The 19,606-nt window shown below is 40.4% G+C and overlaps 1 protein-coding gene across 1 annotated transcript in view; it reads right to left on the bottom strand.

The window, feature by feature from the left end:
• CDK17 (cyclin dependent kinase 17) overlaps positions 1–18,876 on the bottom strand; it is a 90,268-nt gene extending 71,392 nt beyond the window's left edge. Inside the window, exon 1 of the mRNA XM_036301853.1 lies at positions 18,750–18,876. The gene's annotated coding sequence lies outside the window, so the exon portion shown is untranslated. The remainder of the gene's footprint in view (positions 1–18,749) is intronic.
• Positions 18,877–19,606: the final 730 nt, after the last annotated feature.

Genomic DNA, 19,606 nt, shown 5'->3' on the forward strand with positions numbered 1-19,606 from the left:
CCTGGCTGGAGAACCTAGTGAGGGAACTTGGCTACAGAACCTGGCTGGAGAACCTGGAGAACCTGGCTGGAGAACCTAGCAAGACAACATGGATACAGAACCTGGCTGGAGATCCAAAGCAGAACCTCTCTGGAGATCCTGGCTGGAGATCCTGGCTAGGCTGCTGATCAGCTGAACGCTGTCTCCGTGTCGTACCTTCTTCGCCGACTCCGTCCACACCTTTGGGGACCCCTGGACCCGCTGGGGTTGGACCCCGGCACCTAGTGGCTGCTGGCCAGGTACTCCCTCTCCCTTCCCCCGGCTGGCCCCGCCCCTGGTTGAACTCCCAGACAACTTCCAGTAGAGGGGACAATTTGCATACTATGCTTTTATTATGTAGGATTTTCAAGTTCACTGGTATTGAATAGGCATTGAGAAGTGAAACCATCTGCACCCAGAGTTTACATCTACATTAACATCACTGTCCAGCTGTCTTCAACTACAAGACTTTACTATTCCAGGAAACCCTTGCCCAGGCAGATAAGAGTTGCAAATAACTTCATTGTTCATTTCAGGAACTTTCCCAAAACCCCATATAAACCAACATCAGACTATTCAACTTTTCAATAAAGAGCAGTAAATGATTGTTCACTTTCCAAGACTTTGAAAAATCTCACATCAAAACCCTTGCTTTGCTATGCTATCAATCCTAAACCACTATATCATGATCATTACTAATTCTATTCAAGTTCTTGCATTGAAATACTTGCTTCACAAAGACTCCATATTCTCAACAAATGTCCCTTTGCTCTCCCTTTCTACTTTGCTATTCTTCTCTCTCTCTTTCTCCTTCCCTCCCTCTCTCTCTTTCTTTCTCTCTCTCTCTCTCTCTCTCTCTCTCTCTCTCTCTCTCTCTCTCTCTCTCTCTCACACACACACACACACACACACACACACTTCACCCCATGGATCCTACTAACTCTGTAAAGGTGGTACTCTCCTTTACTACCCTAACCAATAAACTTACCAGTTACTTTTGGTGGTATTTACCAGGAGCCAACATTCCACATCATACCACATAGTTTCCAAAATGTTTGTCAAAATTCATCTCAGCACTACCGGTTTCATCAGTAGTTTTATAAGAAAAGGTTATAAGAAATCTTCACCCTACATTAGGCAGCATCCACTGATATTACTGGTTCCAGTTTCTTAATGAGTACTAACATCAAAGGGGCCATTAACCCAGTAAGGAGTTCTAAGGAAGATGGAAGCTAAATTACAGACAGGTTTACCAATCTAAGCAGGAGTCTTAGGAGAAACAGAATGGGGGGAAAATGAATTAATATGTAACAATACACAACACTAATAATCAGTAGAAGAAAAAAAGGACTGTTAAATATAAGTTAACAATGAAAAAAACTTTAAAGAAGTTTTCATTACTGTAAAATTATTTTTAAATCAAGATTTGGAATTTAGACACAGTGAAATGCTAAATATGTTTTCTAGAAAATTTGAGACTTCTAATCCACCAATAATAAGTACACAAGCATTTATGTTCCTTTAAAGCACCTATAAAACCCACATGCATGCTTACAGGAGAGTAATTTGATAGAAAAGGTTAAGCATTCAAAATGCCTCAATGAGTGGAAGGAAGGATTCAAATTTTAAGATCTAAATGTAAAAAAGGAGACCACAAGTACTGGCAGAAAATATGAATGAACTCCTTATAATCTTGGAGTAGTGAAGTTTAACTATATTTCAAAATCCAAAAACATAAAAGAAAAAATTATTCTACCATATGGAAAAGGAAAAATTGTACGTTATAAAGATTCTAAATATATAAAATATATTACAAATATATATATTACAAATATAGGGCTAGTCTCCCTATAGAGAACTGAAACCAAGAAAAAAATAACAACCTAATGGAAAAATAAACCAAGAACGTGAGAGTTCAGAGTTGGTGGGGAGTAGGTAAGTGCCCATTCAACATATAAAAAACACTCAATGTTATTCATAATGAGAGAAATACAATAGTCTGAGTTACACCAGTTCTCATCTGTCAAAGTGGCAAAATTCCCAGTGTTTGACAACACATTCAGCTGGTGAGGCTATGGAAAAATCAGCTTCTCATATATTCAGGTAGTAGTACAGAATGACAATTTGGCTACATCTAACAGATTACAGAAGCATCTACCTTTCCTAAATAAACATTTTATTTTTTCATAGTTTTCAATTTACAGAAAAATTGCAAAGATAGTATGCCACACACCTATTTTCTGCTATTAAGATCTTGTATTATTAGTATGGTACATTTGTCACAATTAATGAACCAAAACTAAAACATAATCAACTAAAGTCCACTCTTTATTTATTCTATTAGTTTTTACCTAAAGATGAGAGGGAAAGGGTGCGAAAAGATAAACCAAAGAACTCATCTTCATATATGCATAACCCACGGACACAGACAATAGTGTGGTGTAGGCCTGGGGGTAGAGCGGGGACAGGGTGAAGGGGGTCAATGAGGAAAAAGGGGGGACATCTGCAATACTTACAACAGTGAAGATTAGAAAAATAAAATAAATAAAATAAAATAAAAGCAGGCCCTGTGGCCAGTTTTTTTAACTTTGATTTTTTAATATAACCCAATGCAATTTTCTACAATCATCATTTTTAAATAAATAACTTACTAGTAAAATTATGTTTTCAAAAATAGTATTTTTTTAAAAAAATCTTTGTTGAACGTATTCACACAGAAAAACAGACTTCCTTGTTGTAGGTGACCATGACAGTTTTGAGCAGTGCTGCTCATGATTTTCTAAAATATCACTCAACTGGCATTTGTCTTGTGGTGTTTTTTTGTGTGGTTAGACTGGGGCTATGGTTTTTTGGGAGGAAGATCATAGAGGTGAAGTGCCATTCTCATCACTTCATGCTATCAACATGATTTATGACTGTTAATGTTAATTCTCTTAGACTGTTCAGGCTGCTAAAACAAAATACCTTGGACCGCATGGCTTATTAACAACAGAAATTTATTTCCTACAATTCCAGGGGCTGGGAAGTCTAAGATCAAGGCCCCTGCAGATTCTGGGATCTCTTCGAAGGGAACTAATCCCATTCATGAGGGCAACACCCTCACAATGTAAGCACCTCCCAAAGGCCCCACACCTTCAAATATCATCATATTGGAAATTTGGTTTTAACATATGAATGGACACAAACATTTGATCTATACTATTAATATTACATATTGATATGCTGGGGCAGACTGGCAGACCCTGAGTGACGGACGAATGATTACTCTGACACACGTTTCTGTGAAAGAGAGGGCTAAGGGACTGCCTGGCTAAAGGAATCAGACAGCTCCTTTGCCTACCTCCTTAGGATTTTATTGTAGCAACAGCTTGTACTAAAATTAACAATTAGATACTATCAGCAGGGTAAGCATCCTTGAGAAGACACATGCATCTGTAGTGTCCTTTAAGCAAGGAAGGTTTGAAGTCTAAATATAAAAATTCTAGTAAAACACCTGGGTGCTTAGACTTGTTTGGAAAAGTCAAGGCAGGGTCTGCCGCCTTCAGCAAGGTCCCCCTAGAGGCCCCCGACCTTTCGAATATTCCTCCTTACAGACTTTCCAACCAAGTCCCGTGCTTCCCCACTTATATTTATAGCATCTATATTTATAGATCGTATTCATAACATATAAAAGGCATATAAAATATATAATATTTACAGTATTAAACTTTGATCACATGGCTGACATAGTATTTGTCAGGTGTTGCTTATGTCAAGTTACCCTTTTCCCGATTTTTCTACTCCTTAAATGGGGAGTATGTTATACCTCCTTGAGAGCTGAGTATCTACATAAATTATTTGGAATTATTCTGCACAGGAGATTTGTCTATTGATTTTATTTATGTATTTACTTATATCAGTATGGACTCATGGGTATTATTTTGTATTTTAATTAAAACCCAATACTATCTTATTTTGTTGCTCAAATTATTTTAGTATGAGCCATTGGGAGCTCTTTCAGTTGGCTTCTGTGACTCTTTTACAAACTTCATTCACTGTTTTGTTTGAATACTTCCTTACTTTCCAGCATTACATTTCCAGTATCCAGGTGCTGGGAGCCGGTCCATCCTTGCTGTTTCAAGGGACCTGGCATATATGGCATACTGTTCTTAATATGTTTGCTCACCTTCTTGGCACTATGTGTTTTAACCAAGGTCTCTGAGAAAGGTTGTTTCCCCAGGTAGGGATTTCCCCCTGAAGTTAGGGAGGGAATAAAACCTCTTAACTAAGTGCCAGGCGGGTAATTAATCACTTTAACTACGAACAATCATGCTTAAGCTACATAATCTTTACTCCCTGGAATGGAGATAAGAAACGCCCTAACCTTTGGAATAGAGATTGATAGGATTGGAGTCAACTGGTATAAATACAGATGTAACAAGACAACAGAAGACAGAACCTACACACAGAACTTAGAAGACAGAACCAGGAGGCACAGAACCTACACAGAACGTTCTCTAGAGACAGAAGAACTTCGCTGGAGAGAACATGGCAAAAGATCCTGGACAGAAACTGGCCTCAGAACCTAGAGACAGAACCTAGTGAGAGAACATGGCAAAAGATCCTGGACTGAACCTGACTACAGAAATTGGCAAGAGAACCTGACTAGAACCTGGTGACTGAACCTGGCTGGAGAACCTGGACAGAACCTGGCTGAAGAACCTAGCGAGGGAACATGGCTACAGAACCTGGCTGGAGAACCTGGAGAACCTAGCAAGAGAACATGGACACAGAACCTGGCTGGAGATCCTAACCAGAACTTCGCTGGAGATCCTGAACAGAACTTGGCTGGAGATCCTGGCTAGAGATCCTGGCTAGGCTGCTGATCAACTGAACGCTGTCTCCGTGTCATTCCTTCTTCGCCGACTCCGTCCACGCCTTTGGGGACCCCTGGACCTGCTGGGGCAGGACCCCGGCATCCAGGTTCATCTTGCACAGCCCTGGTTCCTTTATGGAAGAATGGTATTAGAAACTAAGAAACGGGCACCAGGTATGCTCACTGCTACTTGGGACATTGTTTCTTCTAAGCCCTCTCAGCTGACAGAGCAAGGAAATACACATGTGTACAGAAACATTTATCATTAACTTAGAAATCCTTGCTCTTAGAATCTATTTTTTTTCTGCAAGTACAAAATACTATATGTATGTTATTCATTCACCATTGTAATAGGAAAAGGTAGGAAACAATCCGAGTGTCCACACAGGACTGAGTGACTAAATCATATACCCATGCAAGTACTATTCAGCTGTTAAAAATAAAGAACTTTATCTAGATACTAGAGGCCTGGTGCACGAAATTCGTGCACTCAGGGTGGGAGAGCCCCTCAGCCTGGCCTGTGCCCTCTCGCAGTCCAGCAGCCCTTGGGGGATGTCCAATTGCTGGCTTAGGCCTGATCCCCTTGGGCAGCTGGACATCCTTAGCGCTGCCAGAGGTGGGAGAGCCTGGCTTCTGGCTGAGTGGCACGACCCGTGGGAGCACACTGACCACCAGGGGGGCAGCTTCAGAGGGCAGTGCTTGTCATAGCGACTGGTTGTTCTGCCATTCAGTCGATTTGCCTATTAGCCTTTTATTATATAGGATGAAAAAAATCTCCAAAATAAAATATACATTTGTTTATATTTCCAAAGAGAAACATTGGAAGATTACACATAAGAAATGCTTGTCTATAAAAATATATCTAATACTATATCAAAAAGATGTAAAAACTAAATACTCTATAACCACTGAAGAAACTAAATTGGTAGTCAAAAATCTTCCCACAAAGTAAATGACAGGGTCAGATGATTCCGCTGATGAGTTTCATCAAACTCTCAAAGACCAAGAATTTCAATCTCAATTTCAAAGAATAGAAGGAACACTGCTCAATTGATTTCACTAGGTTAGCATAGTGTTTGATCAAAATCAGATAAGAGTACTATAAGAAAAAAATTATAGGATAATCTCTTCCATGAACTAAATGTAAAAACCCTAAACAAATATAAGCAAATTGAAAACAGAAATATATAAAAAGATTTATGAAAGAAACTCATTGTTTGCAAATATGATTGTATATATAGGAAATATAAAAGAATATAGTTTTAGCATTTTCTTCAAAAGGTCTTTCATTTTATTAAATTTTGGAGATTTGCTATTTTTTTAATGTATAAAAAGGATACTAAACTTTATATATCAACAAAAGGGGAATATCTGAAGATTATAACCATTGCTAGGGAATTTAGATAAGAATATATTTTAAAAATAATTTTCCAAAACTTAAAATTGAGTTCATGCAGTAGAAAACAGTAAGACACTGGGAAGCTTAACAAGCAATCATGCTCTGGCAGGATTGTCAGTTGTTTGGAGCATCCTACCATGCCACAAAGGGTTGTGGGTTCAATTCCTGGTCAGGGAGCATACCCATGTGGGGAGTTCGACACCCCCAGTCAGGGTACATAGGAGAAGCTAAATTCAATAAAAAACATATCCTCGTGTGAGAATTAAAAAAAAAAAAAAAAAAAAAAAAAAAGAACCAGTCACAAACCGTCAGCTATGCTTTCCCAAATAAGGTAACTGCTTAAGCTATACCAATCAAATAATTTCCTTACTTTGCTTCCACATCTTCTATATAAAAACCTTCCCCCATCTATTGATGCACTACTAACAACCTTTGGCTTAGGGTTCCCCAATTTGGCCTTTATACATAAACCGAAGAAAAACCCCCAAAATATAATAAAACTAGAAAATTCAGTTTTTAAAGAGAGAGAAAAATAAGATGGAATGATGGAAAGTTCTAATCAATTTGCCTTAACTTCAAATTTAATTTATATGTGACTGGTTCCTCCCCTTCACACTGCTAACCTCCAAAGTGTTTCTAAAACTCAAGGATTGCCTGGAACATTTATAAAACCCAAACTCAGAGATTCCAATTCAGTTGTACAGGGACAGAGCTTGAGATTTTACACACGCAGGCAGGTATGCACTTCTAGCTTTTTTGTTTGTTTGTTTGTTTGTTTGTTTGTTTTAAATCAACAAGAGTGCGCCTGAAGTTCAGGTTAAGGCTTACTGACCTAGAAAAATACAAAATAATAAACAAAAATGTAAGATAATAAATAGCAAGCATCCAAGCAAATTTTATAACAAAAAGATAAAATCCAAAACCAATTTCTTCTTTTGATGGATAAGTTATATGACCTGTTATTCTACTTTAACTTCAGAAACCTGAGTCACAAACAAAAGTCATAAAACAAGGAAAGCAAATACTGTCTAGACTATTAAGATGTCAAACAAGTGGTATAGTACAGGTCTGAAGAAGGGGAACAGAGAGGGTACAGTTAAAAGAAAAATTTGAGTATCAATGTGCTCATCAGGAAGATTATGACAGCTTTATTTCTAATTGGTCATTAGGTAAGAAACAATGAATATGCTACATTATTTAGTCCACTAGTTTATACTAACTACTCCTCGTCCGCCAATACACCTCAAGGATGCACTTACACCCATTAGTAACACCAACTCACCAATACATTCATTCTCAAATTCGGTGAGAATAGGGAGGCATTACTAGAAAATCTATGAAGTATGCACAGTTCAAAAAGCCACAGGAATTATTTTGACATTTTGATTCAACTGTCCTTGTGAATCACTTATTTAGACATTCACTGACCCGAAGGAATGGATCAGCTAAACATTCTAGTACCATTACCAACAGTTCTCCCCACTATATTTCCCATAATATAATTTTTATTACTCTTTAACTGTGTGAGTACCCACTAGGTGCCATGTACTTTGCGAAGTGTTTTACATGTTATCATTTCATTTAATTCTCACAATCTCATGAAGTAGGTTCTAGCATTTCCCAATTTTATAGAAGAAACTGACCCTTAAGAGTTCAAGTAACTAGCTCAAGTTCACATGGATTATCATTTACTATTGAAGCAGTCTTTATGGAAAAAACAAACATATAACCAATTCTAAACTTTATATAATAAAAATGAGAGTTGTAGATTTTTTCCAAAAAACAAAAACAAAAAACTATACCTAAAATAAAAAGTGTTGTCAACCATTTTAGACCTTTTGGGGAAGAAAAGGGATCAGAGAAAAATAGAAATGTAAATAAAAATATTTGGAGAAAATGGAGGGTCAAAAATCCATGCTCATAAACTTATGAACAAAAATTACTGCAAAATACAATGCTGACTCCACTGTTCTGAAAGTGATAAAATGTAGGTAAATAAATCATGACCTTGAAAAATTAACTGATATAAAAAATTTAATGTTTTAAGACCATATCATAAATTGAGGAATATGAAAAACCACAAAATCTCACAAATTATAAAAACTCATTTTTAAAATGTCACATCTCAAATGTTATCAAGCCATGCTGATTTCTAAAACAAATCTAGTTATATAAGAATCTACTATAACAGAGGTATAAGTTAAAGCTCAATTACAAAACTCAATAAAATGTCTTTAACTTAAAAATTAGACTAGTTTTTATTTAGTTAATCCCAATGAAAACTACGCTCCTAGTTAAACTCTCAGGGTAACAGGAAAACATTAAATACACTGTCTATCCATTTGAGTGCAACTCTGTAACTCACTTCAGTAAATGCATTTAAGTCTAATACTATACTATATAGCTAAAGTGTTAGATTTTATTAATAAAATTTTAGCAATTAAACCAAATTTTACTCGATTATTGATCAATGTTTTTAGACCTTATGAAATAGATAATTTACATATAATTTGTAATTTTATATTTCCAATTTGTCAAAAAATAACAAGTTAGTACAGCTTATAGGTAATTAAAAAGGCCCAATAAGTCCTGGCCAGTGTGGCTCAATGGTAGCATGTGAGCCTGTGGACCAAAGGGTTGAATGTTCAGGGGCATATACCTGGGTTGCAGGTTTGTTCCCTGGTCCCGGTGAGGGTGTGTGCAGGAAGCAACTAAGGTGTCTCTCCAAATTGATGTTTCTCCCTTTCTCTATCTCTCCCTCCCTTCCACTCTCTATCAATGGAAAAAATATCCTCAGGTGAAGATAAACCACAAAAAGAGGCCCAATAATGCTCTAAATTGGCCTGTAAACTGCTTCCAGATTACTCTCACACAAGTAATGTCTATGAGTACTCCAATACTCAAAAACCTTTGATGGATTTTTATTTTCTACTGTATTGAAATTAATTCTTGGCTCTTTCCAATCTAGGCCATAATTAATTTGACCCTAATTTACTAACTCAATGCTGTTTCTCCTAATCTCATCAATTCATTCATGCAATTGAATGAGAAATAATTTGGGGAATATACCAAAACAAAAAAGCATAGTCCCTGTGAGGCATAAAGCCAGCCAAAATGGGAGAGATTGGTAATTAATTACAGTGCAATGTGTCAAGTACCATCGTAGACATAAGTGTTATAGCCAAATTACCATAACTCTGCCAGAATGGATCAAAGAAGACTTCAGAGGAAGTGACATTTATCTTTAAAAATGAGAACTTATCTCCAAGTGTCACAGCACTGTAATATCAAGACATTTCCTCATCTTTGTATCCTAGCACTGACCATAGTGCTAGTACAGAGTATGAAGGGCACTTGAGATATAGATAGATGGATGGATGGATGGATATCCGGAAGGAAAGAGGAAGGATAAAAGGATAAAAAGGCATACACAAACATAAATATACAGAAAGAATGAATACTTTTTAACCTAAAATGGGGAAAAATCAAAAGTGGTAATCCAGATGAAGTTTTCAAAACCCTGACATATGAAAATGATGATAGGAAAAGATAAATATAAAAGATATTTAGGGAAATAAAATCAACAGGATTTGGTAACTGACTGGACTGGGGCAGGGGGGCAGGGGGGTGGCGGCGGAGGGGAACACGTTAGAAAAACATAAGCTGCTGCAAGTGGTTAGGCTGATGGTGCACTCACTGTGATTAGGAATGGAGGCAGGGCACAATAAAAGTTCAACTTAGGTAAGGGAGCACTGAGAGGCAATATCTGGGAAGTATAGTTAGAAAGGAACTCAGAAAAAGAGGTCTGGATTGAATAGAAATAAAGATGTGGAGCTCGTCAGCATATAGGTGATAAAAACAAAGCACTAAATATGGATGAAACTGTCCAAGGAACATGTAAAATCTAAGGGTTGGGCCAAACACAGAACATCCCAGGCAACCAATACTGCTGTTATGTCATATTATAATACTGCCACATTTAATTATATTTTTATAACATTTACAGGTACTAAACACAATGTTGTGGACACAAGAAATGCTTTAAAAGTACTTACTGATTACACCCCTGAGTAAATTGGAAAATCAAACTTATTAAGTAAAGTAAAGCCATAAATAAAGGATGTCTTAAAAATAATTCAGCAAAACATGCTCAAGGGACTAAAGGAATCCAAAATTTACTTCAAAAATAAATTTACTTAAAAAAATCAATGAAAAATCAATGAAGCGCAAACCAGTTAAAATACTGAAATCTGGAGTTATGGTATGTTCTTTTAAAAGTCTATTTTTAAAATAATACATATTAATTAATTTAAAGGATAATGCCTCTAAATTTGGAGTGTTAAGAGTCCCAATATTATCAATATTTACCAAGCTGTTTATATCATTTGACATTAACACACACTAATAACAAATATTAACCACTAACTGCAAGAATATGTAGCAGTATTACATATATCATTTGAGAAGAACCAAATGAGTTAGTAACTAACCTAAAATATAGTAAAAAATAAATTATTCTAGGGTCCTTTTCCCATTCTTTACAAATACTCATACAAAATTTAGAGTATTCTTGAAAGTACTTACGTACACTAACAAGTAATTAAACGAAAACAAGAATATGCTATTAAAAGGTTGACAAATCTTTTAAATTAACTTTTATGACAACAAAAAAGAAAGCAAATCTTTGTTTTTCACTTTAATGGACTACTGTCAGGTCAGTAAAATTTTCTGTTGTTTAAATGTGAACAAGAAATAAGATATATATCAACAATATTAATTTGCAATTTTTATATCATAAGGGTTGGTTCTCAGTATAAAAAAATATGCCCCAAAATGCACAATCTGGTTTTAGTTCCATTTTTCAGGGATATATAACCATATATCAATAAAAACACAGTATCAAAATTTACAGTTTAATTAAAATACGCAAGCAATACCAAAACCAATAGGCAATTATACATATATACATGTGGACATAACATTTATCTACTTTAAGGCAAAAATTTCATCTAATACTGAAGTAAACTACACAGAATGCCTCTGGGCTATCTTCTTTTTTATGGTATATGCTCAAATAATGCAAACTAATTTTAACACATGAAAAAGCAAAATAAGTAAACATATAAGTAAAAATAAACATATTTGTATCACAAGACCAAGTATAATTTTTCTTTTGCTTTTCAGCACCCATATTCATTTTATGCCCATAGAACTCTAGCTGATAAATCCATGATTAAAAATAACTCTACAAATACTTTAAATCTTTTTAGCATCTTGATTTTAATTCATTTTGAAGTATAAATATATCCTCCCTTATCCATTTTGTATAATTTGATATTTTTATGAAGTAGAAAAGAGAATTTAAAATCTAATTTTGATGAACTTTTAAATTTACCACATTTTAGACCTCTCTACAGCACTCAACAATCACATCCCCCTAGAGCAGTGGTTCTCAACCTTCCTAATGCTGTGACCCTTTAATAGAGTTCCTCATGTTGTGGTGACCCCCAACCATACAATTATTTTCGTTGCTACTTCACAACTGTAATTTTGCTACTGTTATAAATCGTAACGTAAATATCTCATATGCAGGATGTATTTTCATTGTTACAAATTGAACATAATTAAAGCATAGTGACTAATCACAAAAACAATATGTAATTATTTATGTGTTTTCCGATGGTCTTCGGCGACCCCTATGAAAGGGTCATTCGACCCTTAAAGGGGTCGCGACCCACAGGTTGAGAACCGCTGCCCTAGAGGCAGTGTAACATGGTTTGAATGCCCAAACAGAAATCTTCAACCTGAAGACAATTACTTAACTAAGGCCTCTGCTTCCTCATTTAAAAACAGCCACAATCAATAGAGAATGAAAGACCCAAAGCACAGCTTTAAAAGAATGTACTTTGTTTCTTACTAACAAATTAGAGTACTTGGTAGTAATAAAAAATTTCAAAAAGCAAGAAAAAAAATACAGGCACAATACCTACAGCAAGCATGTCAAACTCGTGGCCCACAACAAATATTTTTGCGGCCCAGGCAATATAATGGTATGTAAGAAATGTTTTAATAAAAAATTTTTAACTTAATTTTTACAATATCCTGTTATACATAATAATGAACTACAATGTTCACTAATGACTGATTACTATAATCATGTTGCTTGCATTTCCCTTACACACCTTACGCACATGCACACCATTTCTCTTCACTAATTCTAGCAGCGAACATTTTAGCAGCTGATTGCCAAGTCATTAGTCTTGTACTGACTTGTTTGGTGTGCGCAACAGGAAATATTTCACTTTTGGAGAACAAGAAAAATAGGTTTATTTGCATTACGCTTATTAATTTGTGCAGTTATTCAGTGTCTGGTAAGTTAATGTTCAAGAAAATATATTAATTTTTATTAAAATGTTCTATTATTTTATGTTAATGATTACTCATTTATTTCAGCCCTTTGTATTCAGCATGTCTCTATCAAAATAAACCTACGTTTCTATGAAAATTGAAGCTTTTTTTTTTTTTTGTGGCCCACATAAACTTAAACCTTGTTTATTTGGCCTGTGTTAGCCTTTTGACATGCTTGACCTATAGAATGGGCTTATTGTATTTAACAAAGTAACACTTGGCATAGTACCTACCAAAAGATATTAAATAAGGTTATTTCTTTCACATAGATTATATAAAAACATTTTTTTCAATAGATTTTTATTCATTACAGAGAGAAAGGGAGAGGGAGAGAGAGAAACATCAATGACGAGAGAGAATCACTCATCAGTTGCCTCCTGCATGCCCTCGAAACCCAGGCATGTGCCCTGACTGGGAATTAAACTGTAACCTCCTGGTTCATAGGTTGACACTCAAACACTGAGCAACACCAGCCAGACCAAAACATGATTTTAAAAGGAGACTTTGGAGAGCACGATAATTTTCACTCATCCAAATATGCCATAGATCTGTAAACCACTTCAAATACAGTATTTAGTATCATATGTTACTAAAGAGCACATTATATACAACTAGTGGCCCAGTGCACGAATTCATGCACAGGTGGGGTCCCTCTGGGTGGCCTGCAGGGATCGGGCCAAAACCCGCAGTCCAATACTGCCTGCATCTCCTACTTGCCGCTCCCACTCATCCTGGCCCCACTGAGCCTGTCGCAGGCTCGCGCCCAATCAGTCCTCAATTGGGAGAGGCTCGAGCCACTGCAGCAACTCTCGTCAGCCATGAGCCCTAAGTCTGGCGACCTCCCAAAGGGAGTGGCCTGTGGGATCGGGTCAAAACTGGCTCCCTGACGTCCCCCAAGGGGTCCCGGATTGCAAGAGGGTGCAGGCCAGGCCAAGGGACCCCACCGGTGCACGATCAGGACCAGGGAGGGGTCACGGGAGGGCTCCAGGGCATGTCTGGACCATCTCACTCAGTCCCAATCAACTGGACCCCAGCAGCAAGCTAACCTACCCATCTGAGTGTCTGTCCCCTGGTGGTCAGTGCACGTCATAGCGAGTGGTTGAGCGGCCTTAGCATATCATTAGCATATTATGTTTTTTGATTGAACAGTTGAGAGTCACCAGACAACCAGACACTTTGCATACTAGGCTTTTATTATATAGGATAGCACTCCATCTACTAGATTTATAGATAGACGTGTATTGATTTTCCAACCTGGCCAACAGAGTGAAAACATGCCAGGAAAGGTAAGCCATACTCAGATATATTCAATACATTTTGCTGGCCATTGGCAATTCCTCTTTTCAGGTCAATATTCTGCAGATATCAACGCAATTACCAACTAAAAAGCCTGGGAGCAAAATAATAACAAAGAATCCACTCATAACAAAATTCTTGGCTTATTATTATAAACATTTCAGAATTATTTTTTTATAGCCACTCTAATAGGTCCTCTTCCTACCACTTCAAAGAAATTACCCACATTATAGATCAAATGCTAGTAAGCTGAACAGATTTTCCACTGTAGGCAGTTTTCTACCTCACACATAATGATATGAACTGTTAATTTCAAAGCTCATTTTCAAATGCCATAAACTTATTTTTTAATCTTCATTTAAAATGCAAAATTCCTAAATCAGTTTATAAACTGCATTTTAAATAACTCTTTCCCATGTAAAAATTTAAGCAAAAATTACACATTTAAAATTCAGGGAACATAAAATTATTCTTCCTTCACATGTATGCAAGAAGGCAATTTTTTAAGTAGATAAAATACTCTAAAGAATATCTAATAACCTGGATTTAACATGTCTCCATTTTTTTTTTTTTTTAACAATACATTCATTAAGGAAGTATCCACCGTGGAAGTATAAAAGCTATACAAGAGAATGCCATAACATGAAGCTATCTACACTAATAAAAGACAAAGATGCTAATTGACTGTACATTTGCTACGCCCAAGCCACGCTCACCAGCCAATCAGAGCGACTATATGCAAATTAACCCAACCAAGATGGCAGCGGGCAACCACAGAGCTGGAGCAAGCAGGAGGCTTGGTTGCCCCGGCGATGGAGGAAGCCAAGCTTCCCACCCGCCCTGGCCGGCTGTGGCCTCCGAAAAAGGCAACAAAGTTTCAATTATAGAAGATAAATAAATTCCAGATACCTGCTTCCAGCCAGACTCCACTGGGAGCTTGGCTGGCTGGGGGCTGTGGCCAGCCTGCAAACAGCCATCAGCCACTCACCCAGGCTGGCCAGGCACCCCAGCAGGACCCCCATCCTGAAGGGTGTGTGGTCAGCCTGAAAACGGCCCTCAGCCCCTCACCCAGGCTGGCCAGGCACCCCAGCGGGACCCCCACCCTGATCCGGGACACCATTCAGGGCAAACCGGTCGGCCCCCACCCATGCACCAGTCCTATATAATAAAAGGGTAATATGCAAATTGACCCTAACAGCAGAGTGACTGGGAATGACTGGTCACTATGACACACACTGACCACCAGGGGGCAGATGCTCAATGCAGGAGCTGCCCCCTGGTGGTCAGTGTACTCCCACAGGGGGAGCTCTGCTCAGCCACAAGCCAGGCTGATGGCTGCCAGTACAGTGGTGGTGGTGGGAGCCTCTCCCGCCTCCTCAGCAGCACTAAGGATGTCCGACTGCAGCTTAGGTTTGCTCCCTGCTGGCAAGTGGACATCCCCCGAGGGCTCCCGGGCTGCCAGAGGGATGTTTGACTAACAGCTTAGGTCCAATCCCCTGGGGAGCGGGCCTAAGCCAGCAGGTGGTCATCCCCTGAGGGGTGTGACTGCAAGAGGGCACAGGCCAGGCTGAGGGACCCTCCCAAGTGCACAAATTTTTGTGCACTGGGCCTCTAGTAATTTTTATAAAGACTAGAGAACAGTAATAATGATTCAAAATGTAGTGCCTTATAAATATTCAGGGCTATTAAACAATATGGACACTACTATCTTCACTACTGAATATCTAGCTCAGTTGTCATAGCTTCCATTGTCCACAATAAAGTATTTGTAGTTTTATAGTCATTCATTTCACCAGTAAAAAAAAAAAAGGAGATAAATATTGCTGGAAATTAAGAAAAAAACAAAAGCCTTAACAGCATAAAGTATTTTAAATGCCATCTCTTTCCACCATTAATTGTAGGACTGAATCTATCTGAAAACTAAAAATATCAACAAATATATCCATTAAAATCTGCATAGTCAACACAGCTATTCTGCTACAGACAAAATAAAATTTAATTTCTCTCTTTTTTTTTTGTATAACCAATGACTTATTAGAACAAGATTAGTGGTGTACAAAGCTTACCATACAATGAATCAATTCTTCCAATTTCATCACTCTTTACTACATATCTCTCGTTTCCTACTAGTAACCAGAGAACATTTGGCAACCTACACTGTTTCAAATACCTAACACTAAAAGTTACTTTTTTGGGCCTGAATCCAAGGATGAGAATAAATTACACATTTTACAGAAGCTTCTTTTAATAATAAACAGACTGGGATATTAACAAGACTTTAATTATTCATATACTTTTTCTCTGATTGTAAAAGTATGTGAAAATCTGAAAAATACTGAAATGTATATATTTTTTATCTACCAATAAATCTTTAACTTTTTGGTAGATTACCTTCTAGTGATAATTAAACTTCTATTATCTAATCCAGCGGTTCTCAACCTGGGGGTCGACCCTTTCATGGGGGGGGGGGGGGTGCCTAAGACCATTGGAAAACACATATATAATTACATTGTTTTTGTGATTAATCACTATGCTTTAATTATGTTCAATTTGCAACAATGAAATTGGGGGTCACCACAACATGAGGAACTATATTAAAAGGTCGTGGCATTAGGAAGGTTGAGAACCACTGAATTTTAATCAGACACTAATAAATATGGAGGAAAAAAAGTGTATCCTCGATAAATAAATGTTATATAAAACATCAATTATTAATGATATGAACTGTTAATTTCAAAAACATCACAAATATGTTAAGTGGTGGTGACTGGAAGGGGTGGGGTTAGAGAGTCCCACAATTCAGACATTGGTTCCTAAACTGAAATCCTTTCACAATTTTTATAGTGTCAACATTTTAATGGTAGCAAGCAACAAGATATGACTGTTCTTACGCAATATCAACACTGATGCCCTACATCAAACAGGCTTTACTTTTATTTTCTTTCCATTCACATTTCAATGATTTTATTTTTGCTGTAAAAAAAATCAATAATACATTATATCTGCACAGTAATCTTAAAACAGATAAATTCAAAGACTGAGCTATTTTCTTTAAAGCCCCGCGTTTAAATTGTTAGTGTTTCTGGCACATGAGATGGTTTATCAGATAAAAGAATAACACTTTTTATATTCCAATATTCTCTCATAAAAACAAGAATACTGTATTCCCTAAATATAGCCAGTTTTTCCTTTTGATCAAACTGTTGTTTATGAAACAATGTTAGAATTATAAAGACTAAAATGTCTTCATTAACAAAACATCATCCCAACATTTCATAAGCCAGCTACTTAGTATCAGAAGAACAAAACCAATGGTATTACCACGAGCTAATTTTTTCCCTTAATATTTGGTTGAACCTTGTTTCTAGCTTAAAAGGAGGATTTTCCTCTACTCAGGGCATCAAAGGTCTTAAGATCCCATTCATTCTCTTCTGCCCAATGATTAACAAATAAACCTAACATACAGTAAGTCAGCTTTGTTCCTCTGACCTTCTTACACAAGCATCCCTTAAAAGAAATCCAGAAGCCATCAGCAAAGTTTGAGGAAAGAATTGTCCTGTCTCTAACTCAAGCATTTCCTGCCAGTGACAGGTCGGGCTGCTAGGAATACACGTTGCCGACCCTCGAAATCGCCAAAACTCCCAACAAAACTGGCCACTTTTGTATCTAGGAAACTAATTTGCCCACTAAAGAGGTGCCAGACCATCACCAGCAACGTGTCTTTGGTAGACATCGCCATAAAAAGGACGGACGAGCGCCACACATTGCAGCCAAATGCTTTTGCCTTTTTTTTTTTTTTTTTTTTTTTTTTTGAAGAAGAAGAAGAAGAAGAAAAGCTAATTGTGAACGGCCATGTGACACTGTAAGATCCCAGAAAGGAAAGGGTGGGAGGAAGAGAGAAGAGTTCAAGGCAGTTCAGGGTCACAACAAGCTCAGGCATCCTGTCATTAGCAAACGTTCCCCCAGCTGAAGGCAAAACACCGCTTACCCGAAAAGGAGCGGGTGAGCAGCAGGGGGAGAACGCGGGGAAAACCGCAGGCGAGCCGCTGTGGCCGCGCGGGGGTGCGGGGCGGGCGGCGATCGGAGCTATCCAGCGGGGCGAGGGCGCCCAGGCACTGGGCACCGAACGCCGAGGAAGGCGGCTGCGATGGAGACAATACTTGGCAGTCCCCCCATCCCCCCTCCTCTTCGGTCCCTGCCGTTTCCCACCTTCCCTCCACCTCTGCTCGGGACCAACCCTCGGGGGTGGGACCCGACAGCGGGAGGGCGCCCCGATCTTTGTCTCGGCCCCGCGCAGGGCCGCTCCCCTCCGCCCCCGCCTCCGCGCTCCCACCCGCGCACACCCCCCGCGTCTCCAAGGCGCCCGGAGCGCCCCGGCCCGCGTCCCTTCCTGCCCCTCGGGGCTGCGCCGCCACCCCGCCCCGGAGACCTTTGTGTCTCGGGGGACTTTCTGCCTCTTCCCCTCCTCGGCCTCGCGGGGAGCCGGCCTCCCCCGGAGACCAACGCGGCCGCCAGCGCCGAAGGCGGCGGCCCGAGGCGCCTCTCGCCGAGGAGCCCGACAGACATCCCGGCCCCGGAAATGCCTCGACGCCCCGAGGCCCTCGCTGCACCCCAAAGGCGACCGGCATCCGCGAGCCCGCCGCGCCGCCCTCCCGCAACTTCCCGGCCGGGCCTGACCCCCGCCCGCCCGGCCCCCCGGCCCCAGCGCCTCCCGCCCCTCAGCCCCGGGTCGGCGGGCAGCGGGGGAAGCCCGCGCCGCCGCCGCCAACTCACCAGCAAGTGCGGGGGCCGCGTCCCGCGGGAGGCGAGGCGAGGCGAGGCGCCCGGGGAAAGCGGCGCCGCCGACGCCCGCGGTGACCGGATGCAGGTCCGGGTCCCGGCAGCTGGCAGAGCGAGGCGCCTCCGAGGCGCAGGCCTCCCCGCCGCGGCCGCTGCCCACTCCGCCGACGAGTCCGGAACCTCGGGAGGGGCCGCGCGGGTCCCTCACGCGTTGCCAAGTCCCCGGGTCAACATGGCTCCCGGGCCGCGAGCCGCGCGGGCGGCCACTAATCCCTCGGAGGGGCCGCGGGATCGAGGCGGACGGACGGGCGGGCGAGAAGCAGGCGCCGAACCGGCGGAGGCGGTGGCCGAACGCGGGCAGCTTCTCGGGGGCCGGACGGCGAGGAGCCGAGACCGCGGCGGCTGCTTGGCTCGCGGCGTGTGCGTCGCTTTCTCACTAGGCGGCTGCGGATGGACGCCTCCGCCTCTGCCCCGGAGGAGAGCGAGAGCGAGCGAGCGAGAAAGAGAGAGAGAGAAAGCGAGGGGGGAAAAGGGACTTATTGGAACGATCCAACCAGCGGTGGCGGAGAAAAGCGACCGGCCGCCGAGCTCTCCCCACCCCCGCCTGAGACGCTCGCTGGGGGCAGCGCGACCCCTGCCGGCGGCGGCGGGTGGAGGCGGGGCTGGCGGGCCGGGGGCGGGGCCTGGCGGGCAGGGCGGGGTATCCCCGGGAAACCCCCGAGCTGGGGGCCTCGGCCTCGGCGGCCGCCTCCTGGAGCGGCCGGGACCGGGTAGGAAGGGCGAGAAGACCCCGCGGGACTGAGAAGCCCAGGCAGGGTCTGTCCACAGCTCCCGGGGAAGAAGTTATCCGA

This window comes from Myotis myotis, unplaced genomic scaffold, assembly GCF_014108235.1.
Source record: "Myotis myotis isolate mMyoMyo1 unplaced genomic scaffold, mMyoMyo1.p scaffold_m19_p_3, whole genome shotgun sequence".
In the NCBI taxonomy this organism is placed as follows: domain Eukaryota; kingdom Metazoa; phylum Chordata; class Mammalia; order Chiroptera; family Vespertilionidae; genus Myotis; species Myotis myotis.